Here is a 14,532-nt window from a genome sequence, read left to right on the forward strand (position 1 = left end):
ATTTCAGCTCTCGGTAGACCTAGAAGACAGCGCCCTCTACTGCGAACACGCAGCATTTCCTCTTACTGGGCCACAGCCTGAGTGATAGGTTTGCATTTGCTAGGAGCAACTCATCCTTGCGATAATTATGGCTTTTTAAATTTCGTCCTGTTTCAATTGCCTCCACACATGTATTAAAAATTAGCAAAATTCAAAAAAAAAACTTCAAGCATATTTCTATACCTTCCAGCAAACTAATTTAGAAAATCAGTATTTCAGATAAAATGCTTCCTCCTTACTAATTAAACTGCAGAATAAGGAAACATTATCTTTGATAGCAAACTGAATCTTTAAATAGTGTTTGGATTATATTGATATTAATAACCCATCTGCATTAACTCAAATTATTTTATAGTCTCTATTTAAAAGGGGGGATTTAGAATTATTTTTCTGGCATACTATCGTGGTGTCCTCAGGGAAGATAATATTATCAATTATTTTGTGAATTCTTGAGAGACATGAAACCATAGTGGACCAGGACCTTACAAATGAATATTTCTACTGCCATCATGTCGATATATGCATTTTTTAAAGTGGTATTTTCTGATTTAATGGATATTTATTTGATCCAAAACTCAAATAAGTTTAAAGTAAATTACGAGCAAGAGGATATTCCAGCAGTTATTGAAAAGCTGATAATGAATACAGTTAAAAGAATTAAAATAGCCTTATTTGACTTCTACTAACCCATAATCTTTTCAAGTGTCATTCCTAATTCACTACAATGTGCGGCAAATTTTTATTCTTTTAAACATTCAGAAATACACTATGTTAACTATGTTTTTTCTCTTTGTGAGGTATTTCATAACAACTTTTTGTTTTCTTGTCTTGAATATTTAAATCAGACGTGAAAAATAATCGTTTAGGTATCATTTTGTTGGCTGTATCACAGACTTTATTACTTAAAGATATCTTCCTAGAGCTTTCTTCACTCTCTTATATGTTGTTTTCATTGCATCTGAGACTAGGGCAGACTAGGTTAGGAGTACGAAAAGATGTGTTTCACTAATTCACAAATTTCTACTTTGTAGTCCATGCTCTTTCCACCTCGATTTAATATAGTCCATTAGATGGTTTCCTCACTATCATTTAAATCCACAGAAACACCGCAAACAGATTCAAGCCTGGGGTTCAGACCTCAACTCCTTGCAAGAGCTTTGACTTTTTCCCCTCCGTCCTGATATACATACACACCATGACTTGTTCATAAAAGATCTGCAGCAAAGTTGAATAATATGTAAATTTTATGTTGTAATGAATTAGGTCCTAAGATCTTTAAAGGTCAGACACCTGGTATAATACATCACATTCTTTAATATCAACTACAAAATAACTGTAATAAATTTTTCCAACACCACATCCTCACACACTGTTACCCACAAGGAAGCACCAAAGGAAATGTGTCATTTGTCAAAACATGCAGAAAAACTGGCATGTGTACAAGTCACTTTAAAAGTAATGCTCAGGTTAGAAATAGCTTTCCAAATGAATATTTTGTGGTTAAACAAAGAAACACACATCAGTGCTTGACTAGAAGCATCTCCTGATATGTAAAAAGAATAAGAAAGAAACAACTACCATTGTAAGATATATGATAAGATCATTTTAATTAGTTGCAAGATAATGTATAATTTATAGGCAAAGAGCCTTATTTGATTATCTTTAAGGAAAAATTCAACAGGCAGGGAAATTTAAGCATGGATGAATGAGTGAGCTATTATAAAAATGTATAGTATCTGAGTTATAGAAATATGATAGTTGCATAAACAAAAACATTGCATAATATTTTTGCATAAACAAAAACATTTATTTCTTTTATAATGCTATTTGCAAGCTTCAATTTCAAGTCTCTATTATAGGAGTATGTCTATTAGCAGGGGAAGGAAAAGAGATTTGCCCACAAATAAAGCAGCCTTTGGGGACTTAAAAAAAATGCAACCCCACATAAATACCTGCTTTCATTCCCATCCACCCTGTGTCCCTATTCTTCAAGAGGGTATTCTGTTAACTTAAGATACAGTAAAATGAACACAGATGCAGAAGTATTCACCTTTAGAGTTTCTGGTGTGAATCCAGATAGGTCTCTGATAAGTTTTTGCAATGCTGTTGAAAACATGTCCTCAAAATATACATTGTGAATGGTCATTTTATATATACCCCTTAGTTTGGCAATGAATCTTCAGATAGGGATTGAGACCATCTGAGAAATAATTGAATGGATTTATCAGTTTAAATAGTATTTGTGTAATAACTTGAATATGCTTAGAGAAAGACTGTGGTCACTTAAACAACCAATTTCATTTTTTCCAACCGATTCTATAATGGTTCAGTTAGCACATACATATGGCACCAGTCAATAGTCACAAAGCAAAGTGGAAATTTTGTCCAGATCATTAAGAGGCACCCCATGAGTAAAAAAAATTGAAGCCAGTATAGTTTTTGTATTTGAAAGTTCTGGAAAATTGCCCAAATCCCACCCTTTTAATACATATACATAAAGTTAAACAAAATATTCATAACCTTTATAGCCAGATCCAAAATGGACTTTCTAAGCTGGGGAGAATGAACTCTGCCCCCCACAGCAGCTGAACACCTGTGCTCTTGTTTCCAACAAACGCAGTGTAGAGCTCATTAGACAAACTGAGGGGAGTAAGGAGATCTAAAGTTAACCTTTCAGTGCTTAAATAAATTTGTTCAAAATGGGCAAAGAACATAAAGAAACAATTTAAAGAAAAGAAATATATAGTAATTGAAAGAAAGCAATAAAGTAAATTGACCTCCCCAAAATGTTTTAGACCATAACACATATTGCTCATGAAGGTGTAGTTAAGAATATGCCCATACTCTGAAGGAAGTATACATTTCTTCAGTTTTCTGGAAAATTATTCCAGAAAGAAGAAATCTGGTAAAGAATTTGGCAGCATGATTCATTCATTCTTTCAGTCAACAAATGTTTAGGAGTGTCTAGTATGTGCCTAACAGTAAACAAATAAATCCCTGTTTCCCTGGAGCTCATATTGTGGGCGAATGAGATAGACAGTCAGATGTCGGTAAGAGCAATGGAAGAACTATTTCATTTGCAGAGAGGAGAACAAAGGTGCATGGCTATTTTAAATAGCTTCACTGAGAAAGTAGCATTTGAGCAAAGAATAGAAAGAAGTTAAGGCTATTGAGGGAAGAAACCGAGCATCGTTGATCTCAGAGAACCCAAACCCATCTCAGCCAGTGATGCAGGGACCCTGCACCCAGATGCCCCAGCCCAGGGAGCTGTCCTCAGTGCTGACAGGGCTGTGGCACTGGAGCAGGCAGCAAGACAGGGCTAGTCCCTTGCATGCCCCTGAGCAGAGGGAGCTCAGCCCTCTATGATGCCCCCATGAGCGCTCAGCCTGCCTCCTCCCCTCTGAGTGTTCTCTGAGAGAACTCACCTTGGTACTCTTCATCTATCCTAGGGAACTAGCAGAAATCAAAACAAAATATATGATTAAAGTTATTCATCATTTCTATTTATGGTAGAAATATTCAGTGAGAGGCAGGATTACAACTTGTATTTACAATGAATTGGACATAGGCGCACATGGAAAAAAAGACAGAAAAAGAAATTTATTAATGTGTCAGCAGCAGTTATAGAGCAGGAGCCAGTAAACTATGGCCCGAGGTACCAAATCTGACCAAAAGCAAAATTGTTTTTGTAAAATTTTACCAGAACACAGCCAAGCACATTTGTGTGGCTGCTTTTGCAATACGACAACAGAGTTGCGCGTGTCAACTACATGACCTACAAACCTAAACAGAGACTCTACAGCCTATAAACCTAAAATACTTAATACCTCACCCTTAATAGCAAAGATTTGCTTGTCCTTGATCTACAGAATTCACTTAGAGATATTTTAATTCCTTCCTATGTCCGGGCATTTTCTATTTTCTGTGCAGATAAAAATATATAATGGTTATAGTCAGAGAAAAAGGTAAATAAATAATTTTGTTCTTTTCTGTTGTTCTGGGAATATACTATAAAATGACAAATAGTTATTATCAAATCCAGTTTGGTCCTGAGCCATAGTTAAAGAGCTTATAATGGGGGCTATAAAGTTACTATTTATGTCACAAACATTTGTTGCTCATCCTTACTACAGCTGAAGCATTGTTCTAAGTGCTTTGCAACTATTAACCCCCAATCCTCATGATAATTCTACGAGACAGGAATTATTCTTATCCTCACAGATGAGGAAACTGAACAACAAAGGAGTTAAATAATTCACCCTAGGTCACATGTTTGCACTCTGGAACCAGGATTCAAATCCCAGCAACATAGAGCTAGGGCTTGTACTCTAAATCCTATGTTGTGCTGCCTCCTTGTGACTACTTCATTCTTGCACTGCCTCCTTACAAGGAAAATGTACTCTGTCCGTGGTTAAGACTAGTTTTCTCAAATTAATACTTGAAGTCCAAAAACTTTTGCAGAGGCTAGAAAGGGAAATAAATGTGTGGGAGAGAAGGAAGGGATAGATGTGGGAGGCTAAGTTTTTGCAGTCCAGATCATATTAAAAAGGTAAGCCATGGGAAAGAGTCTGGTGTATTAGCCCAGGTTCTCCAGAACAGAACCAATAGAGTGTGTGTGCAGAGAGGAAGATTTGTTTTTAAAAATTGGTTCACATAATTATGGGAACTGGCAAGTGTGAATTCTACAGGGCAGGCCAGCAGCGAAGAGCTGATGCTGCCAGCTTAACTCTGAAGGCAGTCTGGAAGCAAAATTCCTTCTTTCTTGCAGGATCTCATTTTTTTCTCTTAAGGTCCTCAACTGATTGGTTGAGGCCCACCCACACTGGAGAGAGTAATCTGCTTTACCCAGTCTACTATTTAATGTTAGTCTCATCTAAAAGCTATCTTCACAGTGACAGCTAGACTGGTGTTTGACCAAATATCTGGGCACCACGGCCCAGCCAAGTTGACACAAAAAATTAACTATCAAATCTGAGTAAATGAATGAGAAGGGGGGAAAGAAAAGAAAGAGGAGAAGACTAAGGGACATAGCTACAGTAAGCTGGGGGGATTCTGGAGATGAATAAATACTCTTCTTCCCTTAAGTTGTTTATAATCTACTAGGAGAAACAGACAAGCCAACAGAAAAGTCACAGTTGTAGACAGGCTCATGCCTTGACTCTAAAAATGGATTTGGACACATCTGAGCATGAGGGATCAATGGGTAGACAAGCAGCTTAGGAAATTGGCATAAAGATTTGACTTAGAGGGGAAGGGAAGCTCAGTCAAGGGGGATTTGGGGTGAGAGAAGGGTTGGAAAGGGCAGCAAGGAGCCTAATAACATCTCCCTGATGCTGTGCTACTGGCAAAAGCAAAGACTTGTCTTCATAAGGCATTCTGTAACATTCAGGAGCTGGCATGCTGCTTCTGTGAACAGGACGGCAGCATGATGAGAGTGGGGTTGAGTAGCCCAGCTTCAACATTCAGGTGGCAAAAGCTCCAAGGACCTCTCTACCACTTCTAGACCTTTAGGGTTTACAGCTTGAGGAGGTCCAGGAACAATACTCTGCATCTCCGAGAGGCAGTGTGGGCTTCAAATGAGTATCAAAGAAGTGTTTGAGCAACAGACACGAGTGAGGCCAGATGGGAGGTCACTGTACATAAGCAGATGTCAGACGTGCCTGGAGAATCTTTAGTGAACCTGTGCATGGGCTCCTGGGCTCCTGGGGACTTGGAGATGGATTAATGCTGCTCTTAACCCATTAGTACAACAGGCTGAAGAAATCAGTGACAGCACCTGCTGACACTAGTTTCGATGGACATAAAGTGTGATGCAAAGAGAGGCAGGGAGACTCGAGAGATCTTTAGATTTGGGCAACTGCATACATTCTGTGTAATTTGAGCATGAAATACATGTCGGGGTCAGGTGGAGATGAAATACATGTCGGGGTCAGGTGGAGATTCACAGCTTCTCTGAGTTCACGGACCTTTTCAGATGAGTCTTTTCAGACTGAATCATTGAGCTACGTGATTCTTCTTCCCACCTCTCTCCACCCATTACTCCCCAGTACCTTCACTTAAGTTCATCTTCCTTATTTTGCATACCTCCCCCCAAGAGAAAATATCCCTGTTCATTTGCAGACTGATAGTTACCAAACCTGCTTCAGAACAAAAGCAGAATGTAAGCCCCATCTGGGCAAGAATTTCATTTCTGATATTCACTATCTTATCTGTTGCTTAATAGAGAGAGTAGTCAGACAAACTGTATTGCTAAGAAAGAAAAAAATCCATTTCCTTTCATTTTGGAGATTAAAAACAACTTGTAATACCATAGAAAAGTCCAAGAAGATATAAAATCGCTTAGCAGGGCAGCCCGAATGGCGTGGCGGTTTAGCATCGCCTTCAGTCCAGGGTGTGATCTCGGAGACCCAGGATCGAGTCCCACGTCGGGCTCCCTGCATGGAGTCTGCTTCTCCCTCTGCCTGTGTCTCTGCCTCTCTCTTTCTCTCTCTTTCATGAATAAATAAATAAAATCTTTAAAAAATAAAATAAAATAAAATAAATAAAATCGCTTAACAGAATGCCTGCCACATACTTAGTGGTCAGCAAATGTCAGCTGTTATTATTTGTATAAAGAAAAATAAGAAACACCAAAGTTGATTTTCTAGAAAAAAAATATTAAGCATGTAGCAACCAGATTATGAAGAACCTCTCTGCCATATTGAGATGTTTAAATTTTATCTAAAGCCAAGGTAAAACTTCAAAGAATTTTAAACAAAGAAATAAATGGTATGTGTTACATTTTAAAAAGATTTCTCTCTTGGGAGTGCTCAGTCAGTTAAGCATCTGACTCTTGATTTTGGCTCAGGTCATGATCTCAGGGTCATGAGATCAAGACCCATGTCGGGCTCCATGCCCAGCGTGGATTAAGATTCTCTCTCCCTCTGTCCCTACTCCCTACCCCCACTCATATGGTCACTTGCACTCTGTGTAAAACAAATAATAATAATAATTAATTAATTAATTAAGAGACTTCTCTCATAGTGTGAAGAACAAAATGGAACAAATTTTGAAAAGATAAAACAATAGAAAGGAGGTGACAGATTGGAAAGGTATTTGGGAGAAAAAGTTGGCAGAGATGTTGAGTAACTTTTTTAGAAAAGAAGAAAACTGAGTAAAAGAAAATGCAGCATGAGTACTTTAGGCTTAAGAGACACTTTGCTACAAAAACGTTTATAACTGATTTACCAAGAAAGATCACACAAGCTCCTTTCCTGGAGATTTTTAGAAATGAGATGAAGCCATCTGTTTGGTAGATGAAGGTTTGGGCTTGGTCGAAAATTGATCCCACTCTTGATGCTATGACTTCAACAGAAAACCAAAAAGCAAATAGTAATAGACAGAAATGAGATATAGTATTTTTAAGATTTTAGTCATCTATACATTTTACCATCACACCTTCTTATATTGTTCTTATTTAGTTACAGAATTTTCCCCATTCACCTTTAAATATGCTATCATTCTCTGCCCATGATCTTTTTCCAATCATGTTCTCATTATGTCCCATCACTTTATGACAATGACATTGCTGCAAAGTGACTTCATTACTGTAAAGAAACAATATGAGTTTACAGCTGAAAAAAGTATAATTAAAAGCATAAATTATGACTGCTGTCAAGACAACAGACATTAACACGAAACTCAGGACATAATGTAGAGAGATAGGCTAGGTTTATGCTACCTGAAATCATTGGGAACCTTGAAAGCTGGCTCTACAAATAACCCACCCAAAAGTTATTACATTTTTTGTAAACAAGGAAACTAGGTGAATCACCCTAGATTGTGTTTTCCCGGGTCTTTTTCTTCTCTTAATACGTGCCACACTGGTATTAAGAGGTGTTATAAGAATGTATTAAAGAACACTGAAAGAGGGGCGCCTGGGTGATTCAGTCAGTTGAGCAATTGACTCTTGGTTTCAGTTCAGGTTATGATCTTAGTGTGGTGAGATAGAGACCTCGAGTCTCTCTATCTCTCTCCCTCTTCCTCTACCCCTCCTCCGTTCTTGTTCACTCCTATGCTCTGTCTCTGTCTCTCTCTCCCTCAAAAAAAAAAAAAAAAAGAGTACTGCGAGAGATATTAGTATAAACTAGATTTCATTAAAAAAACAATGAAATTATGAATATATGCATTAACCAAAATCTCTAATCTTGTACAAACTCTGAGAAATCTTATCCAACATGTAAAAAACAGGGGGTTCCAACGAACATCTGCTAAATGAAATCACAGCTGCATCAAAACTTTAATACCGTGAGATAAGAGAGGTGCCCCTGCTTCCATTATATATCATCCTCTCAAGCCAGCCTACTACTAGGGTTCAGAAAGCCATTCCTCCATTCCCAACGTGGTTCAGGACTTCAAATCCAAAACCAAAATTTCAGCATAGGCATTGAAGAACACTGTATTTAAAGAAAAGAAACGTAAGTATAATTTTAGACCAGGGAATCTTTAGCAGACTTGCTTTTGCTTGAAATGATGGGCTTCATCAGTAGAGAGCCACAATAGACAACTATGTAGGAGCAGAGGCTGCTTGGCCACTTCATCGGGGGTGTTGCAGTGGAAATCCATAATTATTTTGAGGGGCTAGAAGAGATGAGCTCTAAGATTACCACCTCTCAGAGGTTTCCAAATCTACAACCACACACACACACACACACACACACACACACACACACTGAAAACATTGGCAGTCCAAAATAATAACAATGGTCCCCCCAAAACTGTGATATTTTCCTTTGTATGTATGTGTCTATATCTACTTATCTACATCTATATTTCTATTGTATATAGATAATATTTAAGATGTATGCATATATTTTTTTTAATTTATTTTTGTTTATTTATGATAGTCATACAGAGAGAGAGAGAGGCAGAGACACAGGCAGAGGGAGAAGCAGGCTCCATGCACCGGGAGCCCGACGTGGGATTCGATCCCGGGTCTCCAGGATCGCGCCCTGGGCCAAAGGCAGGCGCCAAACCGCTGCGCCACCCAGGGATCCCCTGTATGCATATATTTATATGATTTTTAGATTGTTGAGTATTTTAAATAGGTACACAGAAAAATAAAAGTATGCATGCCAAGTTATCAATATATCAGAGCTTTTATATACACATGATCCTATAAAGACAATAAAATTGTACAACATCACAAAAAAATAACAAATAATAATAAATAAGAAAACCGGAGGAAACCATTGGAGGTGATGGATAAGTTTATGGCATAGATTGTGGTAATGGTTTCATGGGTATATACTTATCTCCAAACTTATCAAGTGTATATGTTAAATATGTGCAGCTTTCATGTGTCAAAAAATGAAAAAAAAACATCATTTTTCACATGCCATATTAACAAATATTTAAGGGAAAATTCTAATCTTGAACAAAATACATTTGAACAAGTAGCCAATGCACGGGTGGGGACAATTTAAATCTACTGAACCCTCCTGAAAAGTAATTTGGCAATGTGTTTTATGAAATAAAAAAGGTTCACAATTTGACCCAGTAAAATTATTCATGGCAATATCCTAAGGAAAAAATAAAATATAAGAAAAACACATGGGCATGAGTATTTTTATTGCAGTATTATTTACAAGATGAAATGGAAGCAACAACTATAGAACTGTGTGAAATATTATTCAGCCATTATAAAATTAATAAAAAAGAAAAAAATGACATAAAGAAAATATATCTAGGAGCCTGAATTCCTAAATGTATCATGACTATCAAGTTTAGTCATGTCTGCTCTCTGGTCCCTTAAACTGCAATAGGACAATGCCTCTGATGTGGTTATAATACAAGGAGATACCAGATTTAATAAAATATATTTTCAAAAATGTTTTCCTTTGTTCTTGTTTTATTTGCATATAGCGAACTCATTTTATCATAATTATTGAAGATTTTTGGAGACAAGAAGCTGGGAAGATTTATTCCCACAATATATCAAGAAATTTTTCCTAATGGTGAATAGCAGGTTATTTATTCCTCAAATTCATCATTTTACTGTGGATGAATCTACATATGTGATAAACAAGTAAGTAGACTCCTTAAAAAGTGATTTGCCATGTTTACTAAAACATGAGGTCTAATTTCTGTTAAAATATTTTTCAATATTTTTAATGAATTTTAATAAAGGTTTATCAGGCACTTGTTATGGTGCAGAACTTTTATTAAAATCTGTGATCCATAAAACGTTTTTTTTTGAATGACACATAGTTTAGTTTTTCATTTAGAGGCTATAAAAGTGTTCACAAAAGTTATGTTGAAAAAAAGTGATTGAAAGTGCTAAAACACTGTACAGAATATAAAATCCTTTCATAGACTTTTTATGACACATGAAACATGAGTCTTAAAGGTTTAATGTTACTGACTTTTATACAAGGCTTTTTAATTCTTGATTCCAGTTATGGTTCTGCAAATGAACTGTGACATTAAAAGGAATCAGGCTGGAACTGCCTGGGCTCACTTTCTAGATGAGTTCCGACTGGCCATGAGAGGTTTGCTCTAGGATGCACCCCGCCCACAACTGATGAACACTCACTTGCTCTCGCAGCAGAGGAGTGAGCCTGCTTGACAGATTCCCTCCTACCTAAACTCAGTATTAATGTTGGGGAGGGCACCCAGATTACTATTAGCAAATATGAAATATGAAGGATGACTATGCCTTAGACCTTGTTTCTTTAATGTCGTACACCATTTACTGCTATAATTGCAATGTTGTCTTGGTGAACTACAGAGCCAATATTGCTATCTGTCCCATTAAAATAACAGATAGAAATTCACTTTGGCTCTACCTTTTGAGACTTTTGAGTCAAGGTGCTGACCTGAATCCAGTACAGGAGACAAATTCACTAATTTTTTTGTTAATTTCTAGTATTTGAATTCAAACATATAAAGTTCCCATTTTTATAAGCTAAAAAACTTCCACTTCTTATGATTCACCTTAATTTTCTGAGCTTGTCTAAAAATTAACGTGTTTCAAAAGCTACAATGGTAGTTTTATTTAAAGGAAAAGAGAGCACTATGTGATGAGTCAAAGTAATATAAGAAAGCAATTTGGGTAATTCAGATTAGACTTCAGAATAATATGCTCAGCTTAAGTTATCTTGAGAAGTGCCTCAAATTACACATGATTTTCTATGTGTAGACACTGTTCTTATTGGTTAATTTCCTAAGAGAATCAGAACAAGTTCCAATTTCCATCTGTTGATATTATACTGTAAAAATCACTTTTGAAAATGCTCAAACTGATACAAGAGAATAAGAAAAAGATGGTGTTGAATGACTATTTCACACGTCCTTTAGCTGCGGTAGGAATCATCAGTGGTATACTCCAAAAGGCTGAAATAAAATATCTGTGTCATATGTGATATTCATTATTCATCTGTTTGTCTTAATAAAAAATCTTTCTTATTTCAAAATTATTTTAATATGAAAGGCATGAGACATTGGATTTCTCAAAATGAGACATAACTTAATATCCTGAATGTAACTGAAAGAATGATCAAATATAATAAAAATGTCTACTTCCTTATAATCTGTAATCGTTCTAATATGAAGCATGTGATTCTAATTCTAATTTAACAAAAATCATAAAATAATTTTTCATTTTTTTAGTAGGCTCTATGCTCAATGTGGGGCTTGAACTCACAACTCCTAGATAAAAAGTCACATGCTCTGCCAACAGAGCCCATGAGGCAACCCTAAAATAATTTTTCTTTATACATCCTAACACTACATATTTTAAACCAACATCTCACAAATTTTACAATAATTTTAGTGTACTTTAGAAATTATTGAAAGACATAATTTTGGTGCATTACCATATATTACATTAAAGACATACTGCAAATCATAATTTTTTCTTTAACTTCCATGATTCATTATAGTCCGTTTGCAGTTTGGTTTATTATATATACCATGTCCATAAGATATTAAAACTGCATTCCAGCTAGAATATTCTGTGCAAGACTATTCAATAAGACATATTTGCTTTTCTTTCATGTATTCTAAATTAATAAACTTTTACTAAACTGCCAAATAAGGGGATCCCTTGGTGGCTCAGTGGTTTAGTGCCTGCCTTCAGCCCAGGGAGTGATCCTGGGGTCTGGGGATCGAGTCCCACATCAAGCTCCCTGCATGGAGCCTGCTTCTCCCTCTGCCTGTGTCTCTGCCCCCCCCCCCCGTCTCTCTATGTCTCCCATGAATAAATAAATAAAATCTTAAAAAATAAATTGCCAAAAATTTCTGTACTATATGATCTTTGAATATTACTTACCTATTATCCTAGAGATGAACAATATAATATTCAAAATACTTAGTCCTTTTTTTTTATTCATAAGAGACACAGAGAGAGAGGCAGAGACACAGGCAGAGGGAGAAGCAGGCTCCCAGCAGGGAGCCCAATGCCTGGACTGGGGATCACACCCTGAACTGAAGGCAGATGCTCAACTGCTGAGCTACCCAGGTGTCCCAAAATACTTAGTTCTTTAAAACCAAGAGCTAACAAACAAATCCCTGCCTGACACTCAAGAGGACACAAGAAATCTGTCTGAAGGGAGAGAAGCTTCTGAGATACATTGATAGAAATCCAAGCAAACCAGGAAGAGAAAAAGCCATTTCAACTTTCATTAATATTAAAAACATTTTTAGAACCATCAAATGTTGCTAATTTAGAAAGAAGAAAAAGTAGGCTAAGGAACTGAAAACAAGTCTAACTTTTTGAAAAACAAACTATTTCTAAAGATGTGGTATTTTCTTTAAAAATCATATTTTAATCTTTCAGCAGGTAAAACATGTATTTCTCTTTTTTAGGACAATTTTATATGTCTCCTGCTTGCTGTTTGACTGGATTCAAAAATTAGGAGCATGATGGATAGAAGAGACATATGTTCCTTCCACTTGGAGGCAATAGAAGCAGGTGTGCGATTTCCAAGCTGTAGTTTCCTGTCAGCAGTGATCATAGAAGCCACAGCTGAGATAGCAGAACCACAAAACAGAAGATCCCTGAATCCCTGGGTCACTGCATGGAGAAAAACTGCTCTGGAACATCAACCTGACCTGCTTTGTAATTTGCAAGAGGAAGAAGCAAACCTTGTTGTGTTGTGTCACTAACATTTCAAGATTTGTTACTGCAGCAAGGCCTGTCTTGACAGTACTCTGTCTTACAAGCTGGATAACTCAGAGCTACTCTCAATTTCTCCCTCTTATCCCCTCCCCACATCAAATCAACCCACACATTTACCTAGCTTCTCTGCTACTGTTCTAAGCTTTGTTATTGTTCTACTAAATTCAGCTACATTCTCAGCATCAAGAATACAATGGAAAAATAAGATCGAAGCTTACATTTTCGTGGATGAAACAGAAAAAAATTATTTGAACATAGTGAGATTGGGTACAGCAACAGAAGCCAGAACAGCAGTGGTAAAAAATAAGAGACCATACTTTTCATGAATTGACTGAGGCTTCCCAGAGTAGACAATGTTTAAGTAGTGTCCAGAAAGATGAAGGAAAACATTCTCTCCACAATCCTTGGTTAGCAAGGCTTTATCTCAAACTAAGACTATTATAATAGCCTGACTGGGATCCCTGCCTTCAGATTTCACCTGCCTTCTACTACACATCAATCCTCCCAAACGCCAGCTAGGCTGTCTTCCTAAAGCTCAACAGGGCCACATACCTACCTGAAAGCCTTCCACCCTCAGGATTCCTACAACACCTCCCTTTGTGCTCACCACAGAAAAATTTTCATCTTTTCTTGAACACCCCAAACTTGTCACACCTGATTGCTTAGTGTCCCTTTTTTACCCTCTGATGTGATAGCACACCTCCCCTTCCCTTATCTCTGCTTTGGCAAAAGGCGACGATAAAGCACTTCCTGATACACATCTGGCAAAATGAGTCACCCCTTCTGCTCATGCTTTGCAAATTTATCTGCTCTAATAACAATAATAACTAATATTTATTGAGAACTGCCTTTTTGCAGGCACTTAAGCACTTCCTACAAAGAATGTTTTACTCAATTCCCACAAAAGGCCTCTGAAGCAGCTATTACTATGCTGTCCCTTTTACAAACGAGGAAACTAAGACTTGCCTAAGTAGTAAGCCCAAATTTTTACACAACTAGTAAGTGATAGAACCAGCAGCGTAAGAACCTACCACAGTAGGATAGCTGGATTCTAACTGTTGGCTAAACTCTCTCCTCTCATCTCCCTCTTTCTCTCTCTCTCTCATCCCTACAGGGCTGCTTGAGGACCAACATTACTCTTAGTCTCTATCTGCAGCACCTAACTAAGTGTCTGGCACACAGTAAGTGCTCAACAAATGTTTCTGAGAGAACGAATGAATGATGTAGGTTTTGTTATTCACATTTTATCACTCTCAAAAATTTGGTCCCCCAAATTATGAATTTTTTATTTTTGAATGAAGGACATTTTGTCCCATCTTAATAACTTCCTAATG

The sequence above is a fragment of the Canis lupus genome, chromosome 22, assembly GCF_011100685.1.
Source record: "Canis lupus familiaris isolate Mischka breed German Shepherd chromosome 22, alternate assembly UU_Cfam_GSD_1.0, whole genome shotgun sequence".
Lineage (NCBI taxonomy): Eukaryota > Metazoa > Chordata > Mammalia > Carnivora > Canidae > Canis > Canis lupus.